The sequence below is a fragment of the Leptinotarsa decemlineata genome, unplaced genomic scaffold, assembly GCF_025532065.1.
Source record: "Leptinotarsa decemlineata unplaced genomic scaffold, Ldec_3_MD MMD2_tig00000591_RagTag_RagTag, whole genome shotgun sequence".
NCBI classification, from domain to species: domain Eukaryota; kingdom Metazoa; phylum Arthropoda; class Insecta; order Coleoptera; family Chrysomelidae; genus Leptinotarsa; species Leptinotarsa decemlineata.
The window spans coordinates 2,481,194-2,507,172 of NW_027412552.1; the positions used below are offsets into that span (position 1 = coordinate 2,481,194).

The following is a 25,979-nucleotide window of genomic DNA, read 5'->3' on the forward strand; positions in this document are numbered from 1 at the left end:
ATGAATATTCAAGATTTACTGAAAAGCACATCTTAAAATTTACCTCCTCACACTTCTGTACTCCTGATACCAAATTTTCTCCAAACGGTTAGTAATACGTCTGATCCACGAATCTTATTATGAATATTCAAGATTTACTGAAAAGCACATCTTAAAATTTACCTCCTCACACTTCTGTACTCCTGATACCAAATTTTCTCCAAACGGTTAGTAATACGTCTGATCCACGAATCTTATTATGAATATTCAAGATTTACTGAAAAGCACATCTTAAAATTTACCTCCTCACACTTCTGTACTCCTGATACCAAATTTTCTCCAAACGGTTAGTAATACGTCTGATCCACGAATCTTATTATAAATATTCAAGATTTACTGAAAAGCACATCTTAAAATTTACCTCCTCACACTTCTGTACTCCTGATACCAAATTTTCTCCAAACGGTTAGTAATACGTCTGATCCACGAATCTTATTATAAATATTCGAGATTTACTGAAAGGACGTTTTAAAATTTTGTGTTTGTTGAACATGTAGAACAGAAACCTCCTCACACTTCTGTACTCCTGATACCAAATTTTCTCCAAACGGTTAGTAATACGTCTGATCCACGAATCTTATTATAAATATTCGAGATTTACTGAAAGGACATTTTAGAATTTTGTGTGTGTGGAACATGTAGAACAGAAACCTCCTCACACTTCTGTACTCCTGATAACAAATTTTCTCCAAACGGTTAGTAATACGTCTGATCCACGAATCTTATTATAAATATTCGAGATTCACTGAAAAGCACATCTTAAAATTCACCTCCTCACACTTCTGTACTCCTGATACCAAATTTTCTCCAAACGGTTAGTAATACGTCTGATCCACGAATCTTATTATGAATATTCAAGATTTACTGAAAAGCACATCTTAAAATTTACCTCCTCACACTTCTGTACTCCTGATACCAAATTTTCTCCAAACGGTTAGTAATACGTCTGATCCACGAATCTTATTATAAATATTCAAGATTTACTGAAAAGCACATCTTAAAATTTACCCCCTCACACTTCTGTACTCCTGATACCAAATTTTCTCCAAACGGTTAGTAATACGTCTGATCCACGAATCTTATTATAAATATTCAACATTTACTGAAAAGCACATCTTAAAATTTACCTCCCCACACTTCTGTACTCCTGATACCAAATTTTCTCCAAACGGTTAGTAATACGTCTGATCCACGAATCTTATTATAAATATTCGAGATTTACTGAAAGGACATTTTAGAATTTTGTGTGTGTGGAACATGTAGAACAGAAACCTCCTCACACTTACTGAAAGGACATTTTAAAATTTTGTGTGTGTTGAACATGTAGAACAGAAACCTCCTCACACTTCTGTACTCCTGATACCAAATTTTCTCCAAACGGTTAGTACTACGTCTGATCCACGAATCTTATTATAAATATTCAAGATTCACTGAAAAGCACATCTTAAAATTCACCTCCTTACACTTCTGTACTCCTGATACCAAATTTTCTCCAAACGGTTAGTAATACGTCTGATCCACGAATCTTATTATAAATGTTCGAGATTTACTGAAAGGACATTTTAAAATTTTGTGTGTGTTGAACATGTAGAACAGAACCTCCTCACACTTCTGTACTCCTGATACCAAATTTTCTCCAAACGGTTAGTAATACGTCTGATCCACGAATCTTATTATAAATATTCGAGATTTACTGAAAGGACATTTTAGAATTTTGTGTGTGTGGAACATGTAGAACAGAAACCTCCTCACACTTCTGTACTCCTGATAACAAATTTTCTCCAAACGGTTAGTAATACGTCTGATCCACGAATCTTATTATAAATATTCAACATTTACTGAAAAGCACATCTTAAAATTTACCTCCTCACACTTCTGTACTCCTGATACCAAATTTTCTCCAAACGGTTAGTACTACGTCTGATCCACGAATCTTATTATAAATATTCAAGATTTACTGAGGAGCACATCTTAAAATTTACCTCCTCACACTTCTGTACTCCTGATACCAAATTTTCTCCAAACGGTTAATAATACGTCTGATCCACGAATCTTATTATAAATATTCAAGATTTACTGAAAAGCACATCTTGAAATTTACCTCCCCACACTTCTGTACTCCTGATACCAAATTTTCTCCAAACGGTTAGTAATACGTCTGATCCACGAATCTTATTATAAATATTCGAGATTTACTGAAAGGACATTTTAAAATTTTGTGTTTGTTGAACATGTAGAACAGAAACCTCCTCACACTTCTGTACTCCTGATACCAAATTTTCTCCAAACGGTTAATAATACGTCTGATCCACGAATCTTATTATAAATATTCAAGATTTACTGAAAAGCACATCTTGAAATTTACCTCCCCACACTTCTGTACTCCTGATACCAAATTTTCTCCAAACGGTTAGTAATACGTCTGATCCACGAATCTTATTATAAATATTCGAGATTTACTGAAAGGACGTTTTAAAATTTTGTGTTTGTTGAACATGTAGAACAGAAACCTCCTCACACTTCTGTACTCCTGATACCAAATTTTCTCCAAACGGTTAGTAATACGTCTGATCCACGAATCTTATTATAAATATTCGAGATTTACTGAAAGGACATTTTAGAATTTTGTGTGTGTGGAACATGTAGAACAGAAACCTCCTCACACTTCTGTACTCCTGATAACAAATTTTCTCCAAACGGTTAGTAATACGTCTGATCCACGAATCTTATTATAAATATTCGAGATTTACTGAAAGGACATTTTAAAATTTTGTGTGTGTTGAACATGTAGAACAGAAACCTCCTCACACTTCTGTACTCCTGATACCAAATTTTCTCCAAACGGTTAGTACTACGTCTGATCCACGAATCTTATTATAAATATTCAAGATTCACTGAAAAGCACATCTTAAAATTCACCTCCTCACACTTCTGTACTCCTGATACCAAATTTTCTCCAAACGGTTAGTAATACGTCTGATCCACGAATCTTATTATAAATATTCAAGATTTACTGAAAAGCACATCTTAAAATTTACCTCCTCACACTTCTGTACTCCTGATACCAAATTTTCTCCAAACGGTTAGTAATACGTCTGATCCACGAATCTTATTATAAATATTCAACATTTACTGAAAAGCACATCTTAAAATTTACCTCCCCACACTTCTGTACTCCTGATACCAAATTTTCTCCAAACGGTTAGTAATACGTCTGATCCACGAATCTTATTATAAATATTCGAGATTTACTGAAAGGACATTTTAGAATTTTGTGTGTGTGGAACATGTAGAACAGAAACCTCCTCACACTTCTGTACTCCTGATAACAAATTTTCTCCAAACGGTTAGTACTACGTCTGATCCACGAATCTTATTATAAATATTCAAGATTCACTGAAAAGCACATCTTAAAATTCACCTCCTCACACTTCTGTACTCCTGATACCAAATTTTCTCCAAACGGTTAGTAATACGTCTGATCCACGAATCTTATTATGAATATTCAAGATTTACTGAAAAGCACATCTTAAAATTTACCTCCTCACACTTCTGTACTCCTGATACCAAATTTTCTCCAAACGGTTAGTGATACGTCTGATCCACGAATCTTATTATAAATATTCGAGATTTACTGAAAAGACATTTTAAAATTTTGTGTGTGTTGAACATGTAGAACAGAAACCTCCTCACACTTCTGTACTCCTGATACCAAATTTTCTCCAAACGATTAGTAATACGTCTGATCCACGAATCTTCCCACATAGCAATAGATATTCCAGGTATATTTCATGAATATACATTTAAGGATATTGTATTATGCTATGAATATGCCATGGATATATATATCTTCTGGAGAATATTCCCTGGAAGTGCTCCTGGCGAACCTTTGATATATTTTAAGAATATTCCTTGGGAATATTCTTAGAATATCTTATAATATTCTTAGAATATCTAAGGTATATTCTATTAAGAATATTCCAGGAATAGAACCCGAGGAATATTCATAAAATATTCAGGATATTCTTAGTTTATTGTAGGAATATACAATAGAGAAACACCATAGAATATTCTTTAAATATATTTTATGAATATTCTAGGAATATTTGGAATATTCCAAGAATGTGACGAGTAACCGCTATTAGGCATGTATATATTGCATTTTGATACAAGATTCACACAAGTAATAAAACACATAATATTCATAAACAAATATATTTTAAAAACAATATACACTGAAATATTTCGCGTTTCAACCAATATTAAAAATAAAAAATCTAATTCAAAATATTTATTCACTGAATAAAATATTCCTGAATACTGTCATATTACAAATATTAAAAATGTATTCAAATTAGGATGTTCCTACTCTCAAACAAATGTATACTAAAAAATATACTAAAATTAACAACTCTGTGAATTCATCAGCACTAATTAAAAAATAATAAATATATCATTTCATTGAAAAAGAAAAAGTGTATTACATCAAGAAATAGGTTAGGTTAGGTTTCTCACTTAGAAAAATAAACCCACAAATGAAGTATTTAAAATGAGTGGTATGATGGGTTCTTCAATGAATTTCACTTACTTAAAGTTATTCAAACTTTGCTCACCAGAATAGTTTTCCTTATATTTGTCCAACAATGCATCAGCCAGTGTTTCAATAGTAATACCTGGAACAAAATGTACATTAACGTTCATTATCACTATTTGAAAGTGGCACAATAAAACTGGAATAAAAATCAAATAGATAGTTTTCGCATAGGTTACTCATGAACATTTACAACATTTTATGACTTGGAGAGCAACTTGCATTGTCTTGTTGAAAAGTAATCATTACGTTTTCAGTTTACTATCGATACTATTGCATTTTACTTACTTTTCTTGAAGACTGAATAGATGCAACTCTCCTGTTTGAAGATCCACAATCAAACTATTCGCTGTACTGCAAATTGGACAACCCCAAATTATAAATGGTACACTGAACGTGACAGAATTATACTTTGATAATAACACCAACACATCATGCATTACACACGCGAACCTGCCACGTCAAACGTCAACCGCCATGTTGAATCGAATGTCGAATTTAACGCAAACGCAAATGTACCATGCATTAAGGGACAGCCGCTTTCACAGAGCTTATTCGACTGTCGCGCGCTACACTTCAATTGACCAATGAGAAACGTTTACTCCAATTATTCACTTCCCCATTTCTCTGTTTCCAGGATTTTTCGCTTTGTAATTAAATAATTTCAAATACAAAAAGACAAATAGGATGAGAATTAACCAATTTATTGATGCAATTGGTTCATTTATTAGCCCATTCAAATTTTTTTGTCGTTTCCAACAGTTGCTGTTGGAGCAATTCATCCAGAATCTTTGAGTTGAGTTCAAAAACTGGTTAACACTATCAGGGTTATATACATTAGGTTATGCATTCGATTAAGATCTTCAAATATTTTTGTTTTTAATAATATTGAATTATTTGAATACGTTATTATAAGATAATTCAAAATTCCATTGTATAGAATATTCCAAAATATACCGTGGGGACATATTCTAAGAATATACCTGATGGTATATTCGATCGACAATATTCTTAGAATATTCAAGGGAGAATAATCCATTTATAGACATTCTATGCACATTCTTTCGGGAATAATCCTGCCATATTCATTCAAGCATATTCTATGAATATTCTAAAGGTATATATATATTCCAAGAATATTCTATGAATATTTGGAATATATACGTTCTTTTTATGATATACAGGGAATATTCCAAGAATATCTAGTGCTGTGTGGGTTATTATAAATATTCAAGATTTACTGAAAAGCACATCTTAAAATTTACCTCCTCACACTTCTGTACTCCTGATACCAAATTTTATCCAAACGGTTAGTAATACGTCTGATCCACGAATTTTATTATAAATATTCAAGATTTACTGAGAAGCACATCTTAAAATTTACCTCCTCACACTTCTGTACTCCTGATACCAAATTTTCTCCAAACGGTTAGTAATACGTCTGATCCACGAATCTTATTATAAATATTCAAGATTTACTGAAAAGCACATCTTAAAATTTACCTCCTCACACTTCTGTACTCCTGATACCAAATTTTCTCCAAACGGTTAGTAATACGTCTGATCCACGAATCTTATTATAAATATTCAAGATTTACTGAAAAGCACATCTTAAAATTTACCTCCTCACACTTCTGTACTCCTGATACCAAATTTTCTCCAAACGGTTAGTAATACGTCTGAACCACGAATCTTATTATAAATATTCGAGATTTACTGAAAAGCACATCTTAAAATTTACTTCCTCACACTTCTGTACTCCTGATACCAAATTTTCTCCAAACGGTTAGTAATACGTCTGAACCACGAATCTTATTATAAATATTCAAGATTTACTGAGAAGCACATCTTAAAATTTACCTCCTCACACTTCTGTACTCCTGATACCAAATTTTCTCCAAACGGTTAGTAATACGTCTGAACCACGAATCTTATTATAAATATTCGAGATTTACTGAAAAGCACATCTTAAAATTTACATCCTCACACTTCTGTACTCCTGATACCAAATTTTCTCCGAACGGTTAGTGATACGTCTGATCCACGAATCTTATTATAAATATTCGAGATTTACTGAAAAGACATTTTAAAATTTTGTGTGTGTTGAACATGTAGAACAGAAACCTCCTCACACTTCTGTACTCCTGATACCAAATTTTCTCCAAACGATTAGTAATACGTCTGATCCACGAATCTTATTATAAATATTCAAGATTTACTGAAAAGCACATCTTAAAATTTACCTCCTCACACTTCTGTACTCCTGATACCAAATTTTATCCAAACGGTTAGTAATACGTCTGATCCACGAATTTTATTATAAATATTCAAGATTTACTGAGAAGCACATCTTAAAATTTACCTCCTCACACTTCTGTACTCCTGATACCAAATTTTCTCCAAACGGTTAGTAATACGTCTGATCCACGAATCTTATTATAAATATTCAAGATTTACTGAAAAGCACATCTTAAAATTTACCTCCTCACACTTCTGTACTCCTGATACCAAATTTTCTCCAAACGGTTAGTAATACGTCTGATCCACGAATCTTATTATAAATATTCAAGATTTACTGAAAAGCACATCTTAAAATTTACCTCCTCACACTTCTGTACTCCTGATACCAAATTTTCTCCAAACGGTTAATAATACGTCTGATCCACGAATCTTATTATAAATATTCAAGATTTACTGAAAAGCACATCTTAAAATTTACCTCCTCACACTTCTGTACTCCTGATACCAAATTTTCTCCAAACGGTTAGTAATACGTCTGATCCACGAATCTTATTATAAATATTCGAGATTTACTGAAAGGACATTTTAGAATTTTGTGTGTGTTGAACATGTAGAACAGAAACCTCCTCACATTTCTGTACTCCTGATTACAAATTTTCTCCAAACGGTTAGTAATACGTCTGATCCACGAATCTTATTATAAATATTCAAGATTTACTGAAAAGCACATCTTAAAATTTACCTCCTCACACTTCTGTACTCCTGATACCAAATTTTCTCCAAACGGTTAGTAATACGTCTGATCCACGAATCTTATTATGAATATTCAAGATTTACTGAAAAGCACATCTTAAAATTTACCTCCTCACACTTCTGTACTCCTGATACCAAATTTTCTCCAAACGGTTAGTAATACGTCTGATCCACGAATCTTATTATAAATATTCAAGATTTACTGAAAAGCACATCTTAAAATTTACCTCCTCACACTTCTGTACTCCTGATACCAAATTTTCTCCAAACGGTTAGTAATACGTCTGATCCACGAATCTTATTATAAATATTCGAGATTTACTGAAAGGACATTTTAAAATTTTGTGTGTGTTGAACATGTAGAACAGAAACCTCCTCACACTTCTGTACTCCTGATACCAAATTTTCTCCAAACGGTTATTAATACGTCTGATCCACGAATCTTATTATAAATATTCAAGATTCACTGAAAAGCACATCTTAATATTCACCTCCTCACACTTCTGTACTCCTGATACCAAATTTTCTCCAAACGATTAGTAATACGTCTGATCCACGAATCTTATTATAAATATTCGAGATTTACTGAAAGGACATTTTAGAATTTTGTGTGTGTGGAACATGTAGAACAGAAACCTCCTCACACTTCTGTACTCCTGATAACAAATTTTCTCCAAACGGTTAGTAATACGTCTGATCCACGAATCTTATTATAAATATTCGAGATTTACTGAAAGGACATTTTAAAATTTTGTGTGTGTTGAACATGTAGAACAGAAACCTCCTCACACTTCTGTACTCCTGATACCAAATTTTCTCCAAACGGTTAGTACTACGTCTGATCCACGAATCTTATTATAAATATTCAAGATTCACTGAAAAGCACATCTTAAAATTCACCTCCTCACACTTCTGTACTCCTGATACCAAATTTTCTCCAAACGGTTAGTAATACGTCTGATTCACGAATCTTATTATAAATGTTCGAGATTTACTGAAAGGACATTTTAAAATTTTGTGTGTGTTGAACATGTAGAACAGAAACCTCCTCACATTTCTGTACTCCTGATACCAAATTTTCTCCAAACGGTTAGTAATACGTCTGATCCACGAATCTTATTATAAACATTCAAGATTTACTGAAAAGCACATCTTAAAATTTACCTCCTCACACTTCTGTACTCCTGATACCAAATTTTCTCCAAACGGTTAGTAATACGTCTGATCCACGAATCTTATTATGAATATTCAAGATTTACTGAAAAGCACATCTTAAAATTTACCTCCTCACACTTCTGTACTCCTGATACCAAATTTTCTCCAAACGGTTAGTAATACGTCTGATCCACGAGTCTTATTATGAATATTCAAGATTTACTGAAAAGCACATCTTAAAATTTACCTCCTCACACTTCTGTACTCCTGATACCAAATTTTCTCCGAAAGGTAGTACTACGTCTGATCCACGAATCTTATTATAAATATTCAAGATTTACTGAAAAGCACATCTTAAAATTTACCTCCTCACACTTCTGTACTCCTGATACCAAATTTTATCCAAACGGTTAGTAATACGTCTGATCCACGAATCTTATTATAAATATTCGAGATTTACTGAAAGGACATTTTAGAATTTTGTGTGTGTGGAACATGTAGAACAGAAACCTCCTCACACTTCTGTACTCCTGATAACAAATTTTCTCCAAACGGTTAGTACTACGTCTGATCCACGAATCTTATTATAAATATTCAAGATTCACTGAAAAGCACATCTTAAAATTCACCTCCTCACACTTCTGTACTCCTGATACCAAATTTTCTCCAAACGGTTAGTAATACGTCTGATCCACGAATCTTATTATAAATGTTCGAGATTTACTGAAAGGACATTTTAAAATTTTGTGTGTGTTGAACATGTAGAACAGAAACCTCCTCACACTTCTGTACTCCTGATACCAAATTTTCTCCAAACGGTTAGTAATACGTCTGATCCACGAATCTTATTATAAATATTCGAGATTTACTGAAAGGACATTTTAGAATTTTGTGTGTGTGGAACATGTAGAACAGAAACCTCCTCACACTTCTGTACTCCTGATAACAAATTTTCTCCAAACGGTTAGTAATACGTCTGATCCACGAATCTTATTATAAATATTCAACATTTACTGAAAAGCACATCTTAAAATTTACCTCCTCACACTTCTGTACTCCTGATACCAAATTTTCTCCAAACGGTTAGTACTACGTCTGATCCACGAATCTTATTATAAATATTCAAGATTTACTGAGGAGCACATCTTAAAATTTACCTCCTCACACTTCTGTACTCCTGATACCAAATTTTCTCCAAACGGTTAATAATACGTCTGATCCACGAATCTTATTATAAATATTCAAGATTTACTGAAAAGCACATCTTGAAATTTACCTCCCCACACTTCTGTACTCCTGATACCAAATTTTCTCCAAACGGTTAGTAATACGTCTGATCCACGAATCTTATTATAAATATTCGAGATTTACTGAAAGGACATTTTAAAATTTTGTGTTTGTTGAACATGTAGAACAGAAACCTCCTCACACTTCTGTACTCCTGATACCAAATTTTCTCCAAACGGTTAATAATACGTCTGATCCACGAATCTTATTATAAATATTCAAGATTTACTGAAAAGCACATCTTGAAATTTACCTCCCCACACTTCTGTACTCCTGATACCAAATTTTCTCCAAACGGTTAGTAATACGTCTGATCCACGAATCTTATTATAAATATTCGAGATTTACTGAAAGGACGTTTTAAAATTTTGTGTTTGTTGAACATGTAGAACAGAAACCTCCTCACACTTCTGTACTCCTGATACCAAATTTTCTCCAAACGGTTAGTAATACGTCTGATCCACGAATCTTATTATAAATATTCGAGATTTACTGAAAGGACATTTTAGAATTTTGTGTGTGTGGAACATGTAGAACAGAAACCTCCTCACACTTCTGTACTCCTGATAACAAATTTTCTCCAAACGGTTAGTAATACGTCTGATCCACGAATCTTATTATAAATATTCGAGATTTACTGAAAGGACATTTTAAAATTTTGTGTGTGTTGAACATGTAGAACAGAAACCTCCTCACACTTCTGTACTCCTGATACCAAATTTTCTCCAAACGGTTAGTACTACGTCTGATCCACGAATCTTATTATAAATATTCAAGATTCACTGAAAAGCACATCTTAAAATTCACCTCCTCACACTTCTGTACTCCTGATACCAAATTTTCTCCAAATGGTTAGTAATACGTCTGATCCACGAATCTTATTATAAATATTCAAGATTTACTGAAAAGCACATCTTAAAATTTACCTCCTCACACTTCTGTACTCCTGATACCAAATTTTCTCCAAACGGTTAGTAATACGTCTGATCCACGAATCTTATTATAAATATTCAACATTTACTGAAAAGCACATCTTAAAATTTACCTCCCCACACTTCTGTACTCCTGATACCAAATTTTCTCCAAACGGTTAGTAATACGTCTGATCCACGAATCTTATTATAAATATTCGAGATTTACTGAAAGGACATTTTAGAATTTTGTGTGTGTGGAACATGTAGAACAGAAACCTCCTCACACTTCTGTACTCCTGATAACAAATTTTCTCCAAACGGTTAGTACTACGTCTGATCCACGAATCTTATTATAAATATTCAAGATTCACTGAAAAGCACATCTTAAAATTCACCTCCTCACACTTCTGTACTCCTGATACCAAATTTTCTCCAAACGGTTAGTAATACGTCTGATCCACGAATCTTATTATGAATATTCAAGATTTACTGAAAAGCACATCTTAAAATTTACCTCCTCACACTTCTGTACTCCTGATACCAAATTTTCTCCAAACGGTTAGTGATACGTCTGATCCACGAATCTTATTATAAATATTCGAGATTTACTGAAAAGACATTTTAAAATTTTGTGTGTGTTGAACATGTAGAACAGAAACCTCCTCACACTTCTGTACTCCTGATACCAAATTTTCTCCAAACGGTTAGTACTACGTCTGATCCACGAATCTTATTATAAATATTCAAGATTCACTGAAAAGCACATCTTAAAATTCACCTCCTCACACTTCTGTACTCCTGATACCAAATTTTCTCCAAACGGTTAGTAATACGTCTGATCCACGAATCTTATTATAAACATTCAAGATTTACTGAAAAGCACATCTTGAAATTTACCTCCTCACACTTCTGTACTCCTGATACCAAATTTTCTCCAAACGGTTAGTAATACGTCTGATCCACGAATCTTATTATGAATATTCAAGATTTACTGAAAAGCACATCTTAAAATTTACCTCCTCACACTTCTGTACTCCTGATACCAAATTTTCTCCAAACGGTTAGTAATACGTCTGATCCACGAATCTTATTATGAATATTCAAGATTTACTGAAAAGCACATCTTAAAATTTACCTCCTCACACTTCTGTACTCCTGATACCAAATTTTCTCCAAACGGTTAGTAATACGTCTGATCCACGAATCTTATTATGAATATTCAAGATTTACTGAAAAGCACATCTTAAAATTTACCTCCTCACACTTCTGTACTCCTGATACCAAATTTTCTCCAAACGGTTAGTAATACGTCTGATCCACGAATCTTATTATGAATATTCAAGATTTACTGAAAAGCACATCTTAAAATTTACCTCCTCACACTTCTGTACTCCTGATACCAAATTTTCTCCAAACGGTTAGTAATACGTCTGATCCACGAATCTTATTATGAATATTCAAGATTTACTGAAAAGCACATCTTAAAATTTACCTCCTCACACTTCTGTACTCCTGATACCAAATTTTCTCCAAACGGTTAGTAATACGTCTGATCCACGAATCTTATTATAAATATTCAAGATTTACTGAAAAGCACATCTTAAAATTTACCTCCTCACACTTCTGTACTCCTGATACCAAATTTTCTCCAAACGGTTAGTAATACGTCTGATCCACGAATCTTATTATAAATATTCGAGATTTACTGAAAGGACGTTTTAAAATTTTGTGTTTGTTGAACATGTAGAACAGAAACCTCCTCACACTTCTGTACTCCTGATACCAAATTTTCTCCAAACGGTTAGTAATACGTCTGATCCACGAATCTTATTATAAATATTCGAGATTTACTGAAAGGACATTTTAGAATTTTGTGTGTGTGGAACATGTAGAACAGAAACCTCCTCACACTTCTGTACTCCTGATAACAAATTTTCTCCAAACGGTTAGTAATACGTCTGATCCACGAATCTTATTATAAATATTCGAGATTCACTGAAAAGCACATCTTAAAATTCACCTCCTCACACTTCTGTACTCCTGATACCAAATTTTCTCCAAACGGTTAGTAATACGTCTGATCCACGAATCTTATTATGAATATTCAAGATTTACTGAAAAGCACATCTTAAAATTTACCTCCTCACACTTCTGTACTCCTGATACCAAATTTTCTCCAAACGGTTAGTAATACGTCTGATCCACGAATCTTATTATAAATATTCAAGATTTACTGAAAAGCACATCTTAAAATTTACCCCCTCACACTTCTGTACTCCTGATACCAAATTTTCTCCAAACGGTTAGTAATACGTCTGATCCACGAATCTTATTATAAATATTCAACATTTACTGAAAAGCACATCTTAAAATTTACCTCCCCACACTTCTGTACTCCTGATACCAAATTTTCTCCAAACGGTTAGTAATACGTCTGATCCACGAATCTTATTATAAATATTCGAGATTTACTGAAAGGACATTTTAGAATTTTGTGTGTGTGGAACATGTAGAACAGAAACCTCCTCACACTTACTGAAAGGACATTTTAAAATTTTGTGTGTGTTGAACATGTAGAACAGAAACCTCCTCACACTTCTGTACTCCTGATACCAAATTTTCTCCAAACGGTTAGTACTACGTCTGATCCACGAATCTTATTATAAATATTCGAGATTTACTGAAAAGCACATCTTGAAATTTACCTCCCCACACTTCTGTACTCCTGATACCAAATTTTCTCCAAACGGTTAGTAATACGTCTGATCCACGAATCTTATTATAAATATTCGAGATTTACTGAAAGGACATTTTAAAATTTTGTGTTTGTTGAACATGTAGAACAGAAACCTCCTCACACTTCTGTACTCCTGATACCAAATTTTCTCCAAACGGTTAATAATACGTCTGATCCACGAATCTTATTATAAATATTCAAGATTTACTGAAAAGCACATCTTGAAATTTACCTCCCCACACTTCTGTACTCCTGATACCAAATTTTCTCCAAACGGTTAGTAATACGTCTGATCCACGAATCTTATTATAAATATTCGAGATTTACTGAAAGGACGTTTTAAAATTTTGTGTTTGTTGAACATGTAGAACAGAAACCTCCTCACACTTCTGTACTCCTGATACCAAATTTTCTCCAAACGGTTAGTAATACGTCTGATCCACGAATCTTATTATAAATATTCGAGATTTACTGAAAGGACATTTTAGAATTTTGTGTGTGTGGAACATGTAGAACAGAAACCTCCTCACACTTCTGTACTCCTGATAACAAATTTTCTCCAAACGGTTAGTAATACGTCTGATCCACGAATCTTATTATAAATATTCGAGATTTACTGAAAGGACATTTTAAAATTTTGTGTGTGTTGAACATGTAGAACAGAAACCTCCTCACACTTCTGTACTCCTGATACCAAATTTTCTCCAAACGGTTAGTACTACGTCTGATCCACGAATCTTATTATAAATATTCAAGATTCACTGAAAAGCACATCTTAAAATTCACCTCCTCACACTTCTGTACTCCTGATACCAAATTTTCTCCAAACGGTTAGTAATACGTCTGATCCACGAATCTTATTATAAATATTCAAGATTTACTGAAAAGCACATCTTAAAATTTACCTCCTCACACTTCTGTACTCCTGATACCAAATTTTCTCCAAACGGTTAGTAATACGTCTGAACCACGAATCTTATTATAAATATTCAACATTTACTGAAAAGCACATCTTAAAATTTACCTCCCCACACTTCTGTACTCCTGATACCAAATTTTCTCCAAACGGTTAGTAATACGTCTGATCCACGAATCTTATTATAAATATTCGAGATTTACTGAAAGGACATTTTAGAATTTTGTGTGTGTGGAACATGTAGAACAGAAACCTCCTCACACTTCTGTACTCCTGATAACAAATTTTCTCCAAACGGTTAGTACTACGTCTGATCCACGAATCTTATTATAAATATTCAAGATTCACTGAAAAGCACATCTTAAAATTCACCTCCTCACACTTCTGTACTCCTGATACCAAATTTTCTCCAAACGGTTAGTAATACGTCTGATCCACGAATCTTATTATGAATATTCAAGATTTACTGAAAAGCACATCTTAAAATTTACCTCCTCACACTTCTGTACTCCTGATACCAAATTTTCTCCAAACGGTTAGTGATACGTCTGATCCACGAATCTTATTATAAATATTCGAGATTTACTGAAAAGACATTTTAAAATTTTGTGTGTGTTGAACATGTAGAACAGAAACCTCCTCACACTTCTGTACTCCTGATACCAAATTTTCTCCAAACGATTAGTAATACGTCTGATCCACGAATCTTATTATAAATATTCGAGATTTACTGAAAAGCACATCTTAAAATTTACCTCCTCACACTTCTGTACTCCTGATACCAAATTTTATCCAAACGGTTAGTAATACGTCTGATCCACGAATTTTATTATAAATATTCAAGATTTACTGAGAAGCACATCTTAAAATTTACCTCCTCACACTTCTGTACTCCTGATACCAAATTTTCTCCAAACGGTTAGTAATACGTCTGATCCACGAATCTTATTATAAATATTCAAGATTTACTGAAAAGCACATCTTAAAATTTACCTCCTCACACTTCTGTACTCCTGATACCAAATTTTCTCCAAACGGTTAGTAATACGTCTGATCCACGAATCTTATTATAAATATTCAAGATTTACTGAAAAGCACATCTTAAAATTTACCTCCTCACACTTCTGTACTCCTGATACCAAATTTTCTCCAAACGGTTAGTAATACGTCTGAACCACGAATCTTATTATAAATATTCGAGATTTACTGAAAAGCACATCTTAAAATTTACTTCCTCACACTTCTGTACTCCTGATACCAAATTTTCTCCAAACGGTTAGTAATACGTCTGAACCACGAATCTTATTATAAATATTCAAGATTTACTGAGAAGCACATCTTAAAATTTACCTCCTCACACTTCTGTACTCCTGATACCAAATTTTCTCCAAACGGTTAGTAATACGTCTGAACCACGAATCTTATTATAAATATTCGAGATTTACTGAAAAGCACATCTTAAAATTTACATCCTCACACTTCTGTACTCCTGATACCAAATTTTCTCCGAACGGTTAGTGATACGTCTGATCCACGAATCTTATTATAAATATTCGAGATTTACTGAAAAGACATTTTAAAATTTTGTGTGTGTTGAACATGTAGAACAGAAACCTCCTCACACTTCTGTACTCCTGATACCAAATTTTCTCCAAACGATTAGTAATACGTCTGATCCACGAATCTTATTATAAATATTCAAGATTTACTGAAAAGCACATCTTAAAATTTACCTCCTCACACTTCTGTACTCCTGATACCAAATTTTATCCAAACGGTTAGTAATACGTCTGATCCACGAATTTTATTATAAATATTCAAGATTTACTGAGAAGCACATCTTAAAATTTACCTCCTCACACTTCTGTACTCCTGATACCAAATTTTCTCCAAACGGTTAGTAATACGTCTGATCCACGAATCTTATTATAAATATTCAAGATTTACTGAAAAGCACATCTTAAAATTTACCTCCTCACACTTCTGTACTCCTGATACCAAATTTTCTCCAAACGGTTAGTAATACGTCTGATCCACGAATCTTATTATAAATATTCAAGATTTACTGAAAAGCACATCTTAAAATTTACCTCCTCACACTTCTGTACTCCTGATACCAAATTTTCTCCAAACGGTTAATAATACGTCTGATCCACGAATCTTATTATAAATATTCAAGATTTACTGAAAAGCACATCTTAAAATTTACCTCCTCACACTTCTGTACTCCTGATACCAAATTTTCTCCAAACGGTTAGTAATACGTCTGATCCACGAATCTTATTATAAATATTCGAGATTTACTGAAAGGACATTTTAGAATTTTGTGTGTGTTGAACATGTAGAACAGAAACCTCCTCACATTTCTGTACTCCTGATTACAAATTTTCTCCAAACGGTTAGTAATACGTCTGATCCACGAATCTTATTATAAATATTCAAGATTTACTGAAAAGCACATCTTAAAATTTACCTCCTCACACTTCTGTACTCCTGATACCAAATTTTCTCCAAACGGTTAGTAATACGTCTGATCCACGAATCTTATTATGAATATTCAAGATTTACTGAAAAGCACATCTTAAAATTTACCTCCTCACACTTCTGTACTCCTGATACCAAATTTTCTCCAAACGGTTAGTAATACGTCTGATCCACGAATCTTATTATAAATATTCAAGATTTACTGAAAAGCACATCTTAAAATTTACCTCCTCACACTTCTGTACTCCTGATACCAAATTTTCTCCAAACGGTTAGTAATACGTCTGATCCACGAATCTTATTATAAATATTCGAGATTTACTGAAAGGACATTTTAAAATTTTGTGTGTGTTGAACATGTAGAACAGAAACCTCCTCACACTTCTGTACTCCTGATACCAAATTTTCTCCAAACGGTTATTAATACGTCTGATCCACGAATCTTATTATAAATATTCAAGATTCACTGAAAAGCACATCTTAATATTCACCTCCTCACACTTCTGTACTCCTGATACCAAATTTTCTCCAAACGGTTAGTAATACGTCTGATCCACGAATCTTATTATAAATATTCGAGATTTACTGAAAGGACATTTTAGAATTTTGTGTGTGTGGAACATGTAGAACAGAAACCTCCTCACACTTCTGTACTCCTGATAACAAATTTTCTCCAAACGGTTAGTAATACGTCTGATCCACGAATCTTATTATAAATATTCGAGATTTACTGAAAGGACATTTTAAAATTTTGTGTGTGTTGAACATGTAGAACAGAAACCTCCTCACACTTCTGTACTCCTGATACCAAATTTTCTCCAAACGGTTAGTACTACGTCTGATCCACGAATCTTATTATAAATATTCAAGATTCACTGAAAAGCACATCTTAAAATTCACCTCCTCACACTTCTGTACTCCTGATACCAAATTTTCTCCAAACGGTTAGTAATACGTCTGATTCACGAATCTTATTATAAATGTTCGAGATTTACTGAAAGGACATTTTAAAATTTTGTGTGTGTTGAACATGTAGAACAGAAACCTCCTCACATTTCTGTACTCCTGATACCAAATTTTCTCCAAACGGTTAGTAATACGTCTGATCCACGAATCTTATTATAAACATTCAAGATTTACTGAAAAGCACATCTTAAAATTTACCTCCTCACACTTCTGTACTCCTGATACCAAATTTTCTCCAAACGGTTAGTAATACGTCTGATCCACGAATCTTATTATGAATATTCAAGATTTACTGAAAAGCACATCTTAAAATTTACCTCCTCACACTTCTGTACTCCTGATACCAAATTTTCTCCAAACGGTTAGTAATACGTCTGATCCACGAGTCTTATTATGAATATTCAAGATTTACTGAAAAGCACATCTTAAAATTTACCTCCTCACACTTCTGTACTCCTGATACCAAATTTTCTCCGAAAGGTAGTACTACGTCTGATCCACGAATCTTATTATAAATATTCAAGATTTACTGAAAAGCACATCTTAAAATTTACCTCCTCACACTTCTGTACTCCTGATACCAAATTTTATCCAAACGGTTAGTAATACGTCTGATCCACGAATCTTATTATAAATATTCGAGATTTACTGAAAGGACATTTTAGAATTTTGTGTGTGTGGAACATGTAGAACAGAAACCTCCTCACACTTCTGTACTCCTGATAACAAATTTTCTCCAAACGGTTAGTACTACGTCTGATCCACGAATCTTATTATAAATATTCAAGATTCACTGAAAAGCACATCTTAAAATTCACCTCCTCACACTTCTGTACTCCTGATACCAAATTTTCTCCAAACGGTTAGTAATACGTCTGATCCACGAATCTTATTATAAATGTTCGAGATTTACTGAAAGGACATTTTAAAATTTTGTGTGTGTTGAACATGTAGAACAGAAACCTCCTCACACTTCTGTACTCCTGATACCAAATTTTCTCCAAACGGTTAGTAATACGTCTGATCCACGAATCTTATTATAAATATTCGAGATTTACTGAAAGGACATTTTAGAATTTTGTGTGTGTGGAACATGTAGAACAGAAACCTCCTCACACTTCTGTACTCCTGATAACAAATTTTCTCCAAACGGTTAGTAATACGTCTGATCCACGAATCTTATTATAAATATTCAACATTTACTGAAAAGCACATCTTAAAATTTACCTCCTCACACTTCTGTACTCCTGATACCAAATTTTCTCCAAACGGTTAGTACTACGTCTGATCCACGAATCTTATTATAAATATTCAAGATTTACTGAGGAGCACATCTTAAAATTTACCTCCTCACACTTCTGTACTCCTGATACCAAATTTTCTCCAAACGGTTAATAATACGTCTGATCCACGAATCTTATTATAAATATTCAAGATTTACTGAAAAGCACATCTTGAAATTTACCTCCCCACACTTCTGTACTCCTGATACCAAATTTTCTCCAAACGGTTAGTAATACGTCTGATCCACGAATCTTATTATAAATATTCGAGATTTACTGAAAGGACGTTTTAAAATTTTGTGTTTGTTGAACATGTAGAACAGAAACCTCCTCACACTTCTGTACTCCTGATACCAAATTTTCTCCAAACGGTTAGTAATACGTCTGATCCACGAATCTTATTATAAATATTCGAGATTTACTGAAAGGACATTTTAGAATTTTGTGTGTGTGGAACATGTAGAACAGAAACCTCCTCACACTTCTGTACTCCTGATAACAAATTTTCTCCAAACGGTTAGTAATACGTCTGATCCACGAATCTTATTATAAATATTCGAGATTTACTGAAAGGACATTTTAAAATTTTGTGTGTGTTGAACATGTAGAACAGAAACCTCCTCACACTTCTGTACTCCTGATACCAAATTTTCTCCAAACGGTTAGTACTACGTCTGATCCACGAATCTTATTATAAATATTCAAGATTCACTGAAAAGCACATCTTAAAATTCACCTCCTCACACTTCTGTACTCCTGATACCAAATTTTCTCCAAACGGTTAGTAATACGTCTGATCCACGAATCTTATTATAAATATTCAAGATTTACTGAAAAGCACATCTTAAAATTTACCTCCTCACACTTCTGTACTCCTGATACCAAATTTTCTCCAAACGGTTAGTAATACGTCTGATCCACGAATCTTATTATAAATATTCAACATTTACTGAAAAGCACATCTTAAAATTTACCTCCCCACACTTCTGTACTCCTGATACCAAATTTTCTCCAAACGGTTAGTAATACGTCTGATCCACGAATCTTATTATAAATATTCGAGATTTACTGAAAGGACATTTTAGAATTTTGTGTGTGTGGAACATGTAGAACAGAAACCTCCTCACACTTCTGTACTCCTGATAACAAATTTTCTCCAAACGGTTAGTACTACGTCTGATCCACGAATCTTATTATAAATATTCAAGATTCACTGAAAAGCACATCTTAAAATTCACCTCCTCACACTTCTGTACTCCTGATACCAAATTTTCTCCAAACGGTTAGTAATACGTCTGATCCACGAATCTTATTATGAATATTCAAGATTTACTGAAAAGCACATCTTAAAATTTACCTCCTCACACTTCTGTACTCCTGATACCAAATTTTCTCCAAACGGTTAGTGATACGTCTGATCCACGAATCTTATTATAAATATTCGAGATTTACTGAAAAGACATTTTAAAATTTTGTGTGTGTTGAACATGTAGAACAGAAACCTCCTCACACTTCTGTACTCCTGATACCAAATTTTCTCCAAACGATTAGTAATACGTCTGATCCACGAATCTTATTATAAATATTCAAGATTTACTGAAAAGCACATCTTAAAATTTACCTCCTCACACTTCTGTACTCCTGATACCAAATTTTATCCAAACGGTTAGTAATACGTCTGATCCACGAATTTTATTATAAATATTCAAGATTTACTGAGAAGCACATCTTAAAATTTACCTCCTCACACTTCTGTACTCCTGATACCAAATTTTCTCCAAACGGTTAGTAATACGTCTGATCCACGAATCTTATTATAAATATTCAAGATTTACTGAAAAGCACATCTTAAAATTTACCTCCTCACACTTCTGTACTCCTGATACCAAATTTTCTCCAAACGGTTAGTAATACGTCTGATCCACGAATCTTATTATAAATATTCAAGATTTACTGAAAAGCACATCTTAAAATTTACCTCCTCACACTTCTGTACTCCTGATACCAAATTTTCTCCAAACGGTTAGTAATACGTCTGAACCACGAATCTTATTATAAATATTCGAGATTTACTGAAAAGCACATCTTAAAATTTACTTCCTCACACTTCTGTACTCCTGATACCAAATTTTCTCCAAACGGTTAGTAATACGTCTGAACCACGAATCTTATTATAAATATTCAAGATTTACTGAGAAGCACATCTTAAAATTTACCTCCTCACACTTCTGTACTCCTGATACCAAATTTTCTCCAAACGGTTAGTAATACGTCTGAACCACGAATCTTATTATAAATATTCGAGATTTACTGAAAAGCACATCTTAAAATTTACATCCTCACACTTCTGTACTCCTGATACCAAATTTTCTCCGAACGGTTAGTGATACGTCTGATCCACGAATCTTATTATAAATATTCGAGATTTACTGAAAAGACATTTTAAAATTTTGTGTGTGTTGAACATGTAGAACAGAAACCTCCTCACACTTCTGTACTCCTGATACCAAATTTTCTCCAAACGATTAGTAATACGTCTGATCCACGAATCTTATTATAAATATTCAAGATTTACTGAAAAGCACATCTTAAAATTTACCTCCTCACACTTCTGTACTCCTGATACCAAATTTTATCCAAACGGTTAGTAATACGTCTGATCCACGAATTTTATTATAAATATTCAAGATTTACTGAGGAGCACATCTTAAAATTTACCTCCTCACACTTCTGTACTCCTGATACCAAATTTTCTCCAAACGGTTAGTAATACGTCTGATCCACGAATCTTATTATAAATATTCAAGATTTACTGAAAAGCACATCTTAAAATTTACCTCCTCACACTTCTGTACTCCTGATACCAAATTTTCTCCAAACGGTTAGTAATACGTCTGATCCACGAATCTTATTATAAATATTCAAGATTTACTGAAAAGCACATCTTAAAATTTACCTCCTCACACTTCTGTACTCCTGATACCAAATTTTCTCCAAACGGTTAATAATACGTCTGATCCACGAATCTTATTATAAATATTCAAGATTTACTGAAAAGCACATCTTAAAATTTACCTCCTCACACTTCTGTACTCCTGATACCAAATTTTCTCCAAACGGTTAGTAATACGTCTGATCCACGAATCTTATTATAAATATTCGAGATTTACTGAAAGGACATTTTAGAATTTTGTGTGTGTTGAACATGTAGAACAGAAACCTCCTCACATTTCTGTACTCCTGATTACAAATTTTCTCCAAACGGTTAGTAATACGTCTGATCCACGAATCTTATTATAAATATTCAAGATTTACTGAAAAGCACATCTTAAAATTTACCTCCTCACACTTCTGTACTCCTGATACCAAATTTTCTCCAAACGGTTAGTAATACGTCTGATCCACGAATCTTATTATGAATATTCAAGATTTACTGAAAAGCACATCTTAAAATTTACCTCCTCACACTTCTGTACTCCTGATACCAAATTTTCTCCAAACGGTTAGTAATACGTCTGATCCACGAATCTTATTATAAATATTCAAGATTTACTGAAAAGCACATCTTAAAATTTACCTCCTCACACTTCTGTACTCCTGATACCAAATTTTCTCCAAACGGTTAGTAATACGTCTGATCCACGAATCTTATTATAAATATTCGAGATTTACTGAAAGGACATTTTAAAATTTTGTGTGTGTTGAACATGTAGAACAGAAACCTCCTCACACTTCTGTACTCCTGATACCAAATTTTCTCCAAACGGTTATTAATACGTCTGATCCACGAATCTTATTATAAATATTCAAGATTCACTGAAAAGCACATCTTAATATTCACCTCCTCACACTTCTGTACTCCTGATACCAAATTTTCTCCAAACGGTTAGTAATACGTCTGATCCACGAATCTTATTATAAATATTCGAGATTTACTGAAAGGACATTTTAGAATTTTGTGTGTGTGGAACATGTAGAACAGAAACCTCCTCACACTTCTGTACTCCTGATAACAAATTTTCTCCAAACGGTTAGTAATACGTCTGATCCACGAATCTTATTATAAATATTCGAGATTTACTGAAAGGACATTTTAAAATTTTGTGTGTGTTGAACATGTAGAACAGAAACCTCCTCACACTTCTGTACTCCTGATACCAAATTTTCTCCAAACGGTTAGTACTACGTCTGATCCACGAATCTTATTATAAATATTCAAGATTCACTGAAAAGCACATCTTAAAATTCACCTCCTCACACTTCTGTACTCCTGATACCAAATTTTCTCCAAACGGTTAGTAATACGTCTGATTCACGAATCTTATTATAAATGTTCGAGATTTACTGAAAGGACATTTTAAAATTTTGTGTGTGTTGAACATGTAGAACAGAAACCTCCTCACATTTCTGTACTCCTGATACCAAATTTTCTCCAAACGGTTAGTAATACGTCTGATCCACGAATCTTATTATAAACATTCAAGATTTACTGAAAAGCACATCTTAAAATTTACCTCCTCACACTTCTGTACTCCTGATACCAAATTTTCTCCAAACGGTTAGTAATACGTCTGATCCACGAATCTTATTATGAATATTCAAGATTTACTGAAAAGCACATCTTAAAATTTACCTCCTCACACTTCTGTACTCCTGATACCAAATTTTCTCCAAACGGTTAGTAATACGTCTGATCCACGAGTCTTATTATGAATATTCAAGATTTACTGAAAAGCACATCTTAAAATTTACCTCCTCACACTTCTGTACTCCTGATACCAAATTTTCTCCGAAAGGTAGTACTACGTCTGATCCACGAATCTTATTATAAATATTCAAGATTTACTGAAAAGCACATCTTAAAATTTACCTCCTCACACTTCTGTACTCCTGATACCAAATTTTATCCAAACGGTTAGTAATACGTCTGATCCACGAATCTTATTATAAATATTCAAGATTTACTGAGAAGCACATCTTAAAATTTACCTCCTCACACTTCTGTACTCCTGATACCAAATTTTCTCCAAACGGTTAGTAATACGTCTGAACCACGAATCTTATTATAAATATTCGAGATTTACTGAAAAGCACATCTTAAAATTTACTTCCTCACACTTCTGTACTCCTGATACCAAATTTTCTCCAAACGGTTAGTAATACGTCTGAACCACGAATCTTATTATAAATATTCAAGATTTACTGAGAAGGATATCTTAAAATTTACCTCCTCACACTTCTGTACTCCTGATACCAAATTTTCTCCAAACGGTTAGTAATACGTCTGATCCACGAATCTTATTATAAATATTCAAGATTTACTGAAAAGCACATCTTAAAATTTACCTCCTCACACTTCTGTACTCCTGATACCAAATTTTATCCAAACGGTTAGTAATACGTCTGATCCACGAATCTTATTATAAATATTCAAGATTTACTGAGAAGCACATCTTAAAATTTACCTCCTCACACTTCTGTACTCCTGATACCAAATTTTCTCCAAACGGTTAGTAATACGTCTGAACCACGAATCTTATTATAAATATTCGAGATTTACTGAAAAGCACATCTTAAAATTTACTTCCTCACACTTCTGTACTCCTGATACCAAATTTTCTCCAAACGGTTAGTAATACGTCTGAACCACGAATCTTATTATAAATATTCAAGATTTACTGAGAAGCACATCTTAAAATTTACCTCCTCACACTTCTGTACTCCTGATACCAAATTTTCTCCAAACGGTTAGTAATACGTCTGAACCACGAATCTTATTATAAATATTCGAGATTTACTGAAAAGCACATCTTAAAATTTACATCCTCACACTTCTGTACTCCTGATACCAAATTTTCTCCGAACGGTTAGTGATACGTCTGATCCACGAATCTTATTATAAATATTCGAGATTTACTGAAAAGACATTTTAAAATTTTGTGTGTGTTGAACATGTAGAACAGAAACCTCCTCACACTTCTGTACTCCTGATACCAAATTTTCTCAAAACGATTAGTAATACGTCTGATCCACGAATCTTATTATAAATATTCAAGATTTACTGAAAAGCACATCTTAAAATTTACCTCCTCACACTTCTGTACTCCTGATACCAAATTTTATCCAAACGGTTAGTAATACGTCTGATCCACGAATTTTATTATAAATATTCAAGATTTACTGAGAAGCACATCTTAAAATTTACCTCCTCACACTTCTGTACTCCTGATACCAAATTTTCTCCAAACGGTTAGTAATACGTCTGATCCACGAATCTTATTATAAATATTCAAGATTTACTGAAAAGCACATCTTAAAATTTACCTCCTCACACTTCTGTACTCCTGATACCAAATTTTCTCCAAACGGTTAGTAATACGTCTGATCCACGAATCTTATTATAAATATTCAAGATTTACTGAAAAGCACATCTTAAAATTTACCTCCTCACACTTCTGTACTCCTGATACCAAATTTTCTCCAAACGGTGAATAATACGTCTGATCCACGAATCTTATTATAAATATTCAAGATTTACTGAAAAGCACATCTTAAAATTTACCTCCTCACACTTCTGTACTCCTGATACCAAATTTTCTCCAAACGGTTAGTA

At 33.3% G+C, this 25,979-nt stretch overlaps 1 long non-coding RNA gene across 1 annotated transcript; it reads right to left on the reverse strand.

Moving 5' to 3' along the window:
* Window positions 1-4,315: 4,315 nt before the first annotated feature.
* LOC141481992 (uncharacterized) lies at window positions 4,316-5,089 on the reverse strand. The gene is made up of 2 exons (XR_012465283.1): window positions 4,919-5,089; window positions 4,316-4,712 (listed from the first exon to the last, which is right to left on the reverse strand). It is a non-coding gene; the product is annotated as an uncharacterized lncRNA (long non-coding RNA).
* Between the last annotated feature and the right edge of the window lie 20,890 nt (window positions 5,090-25,979).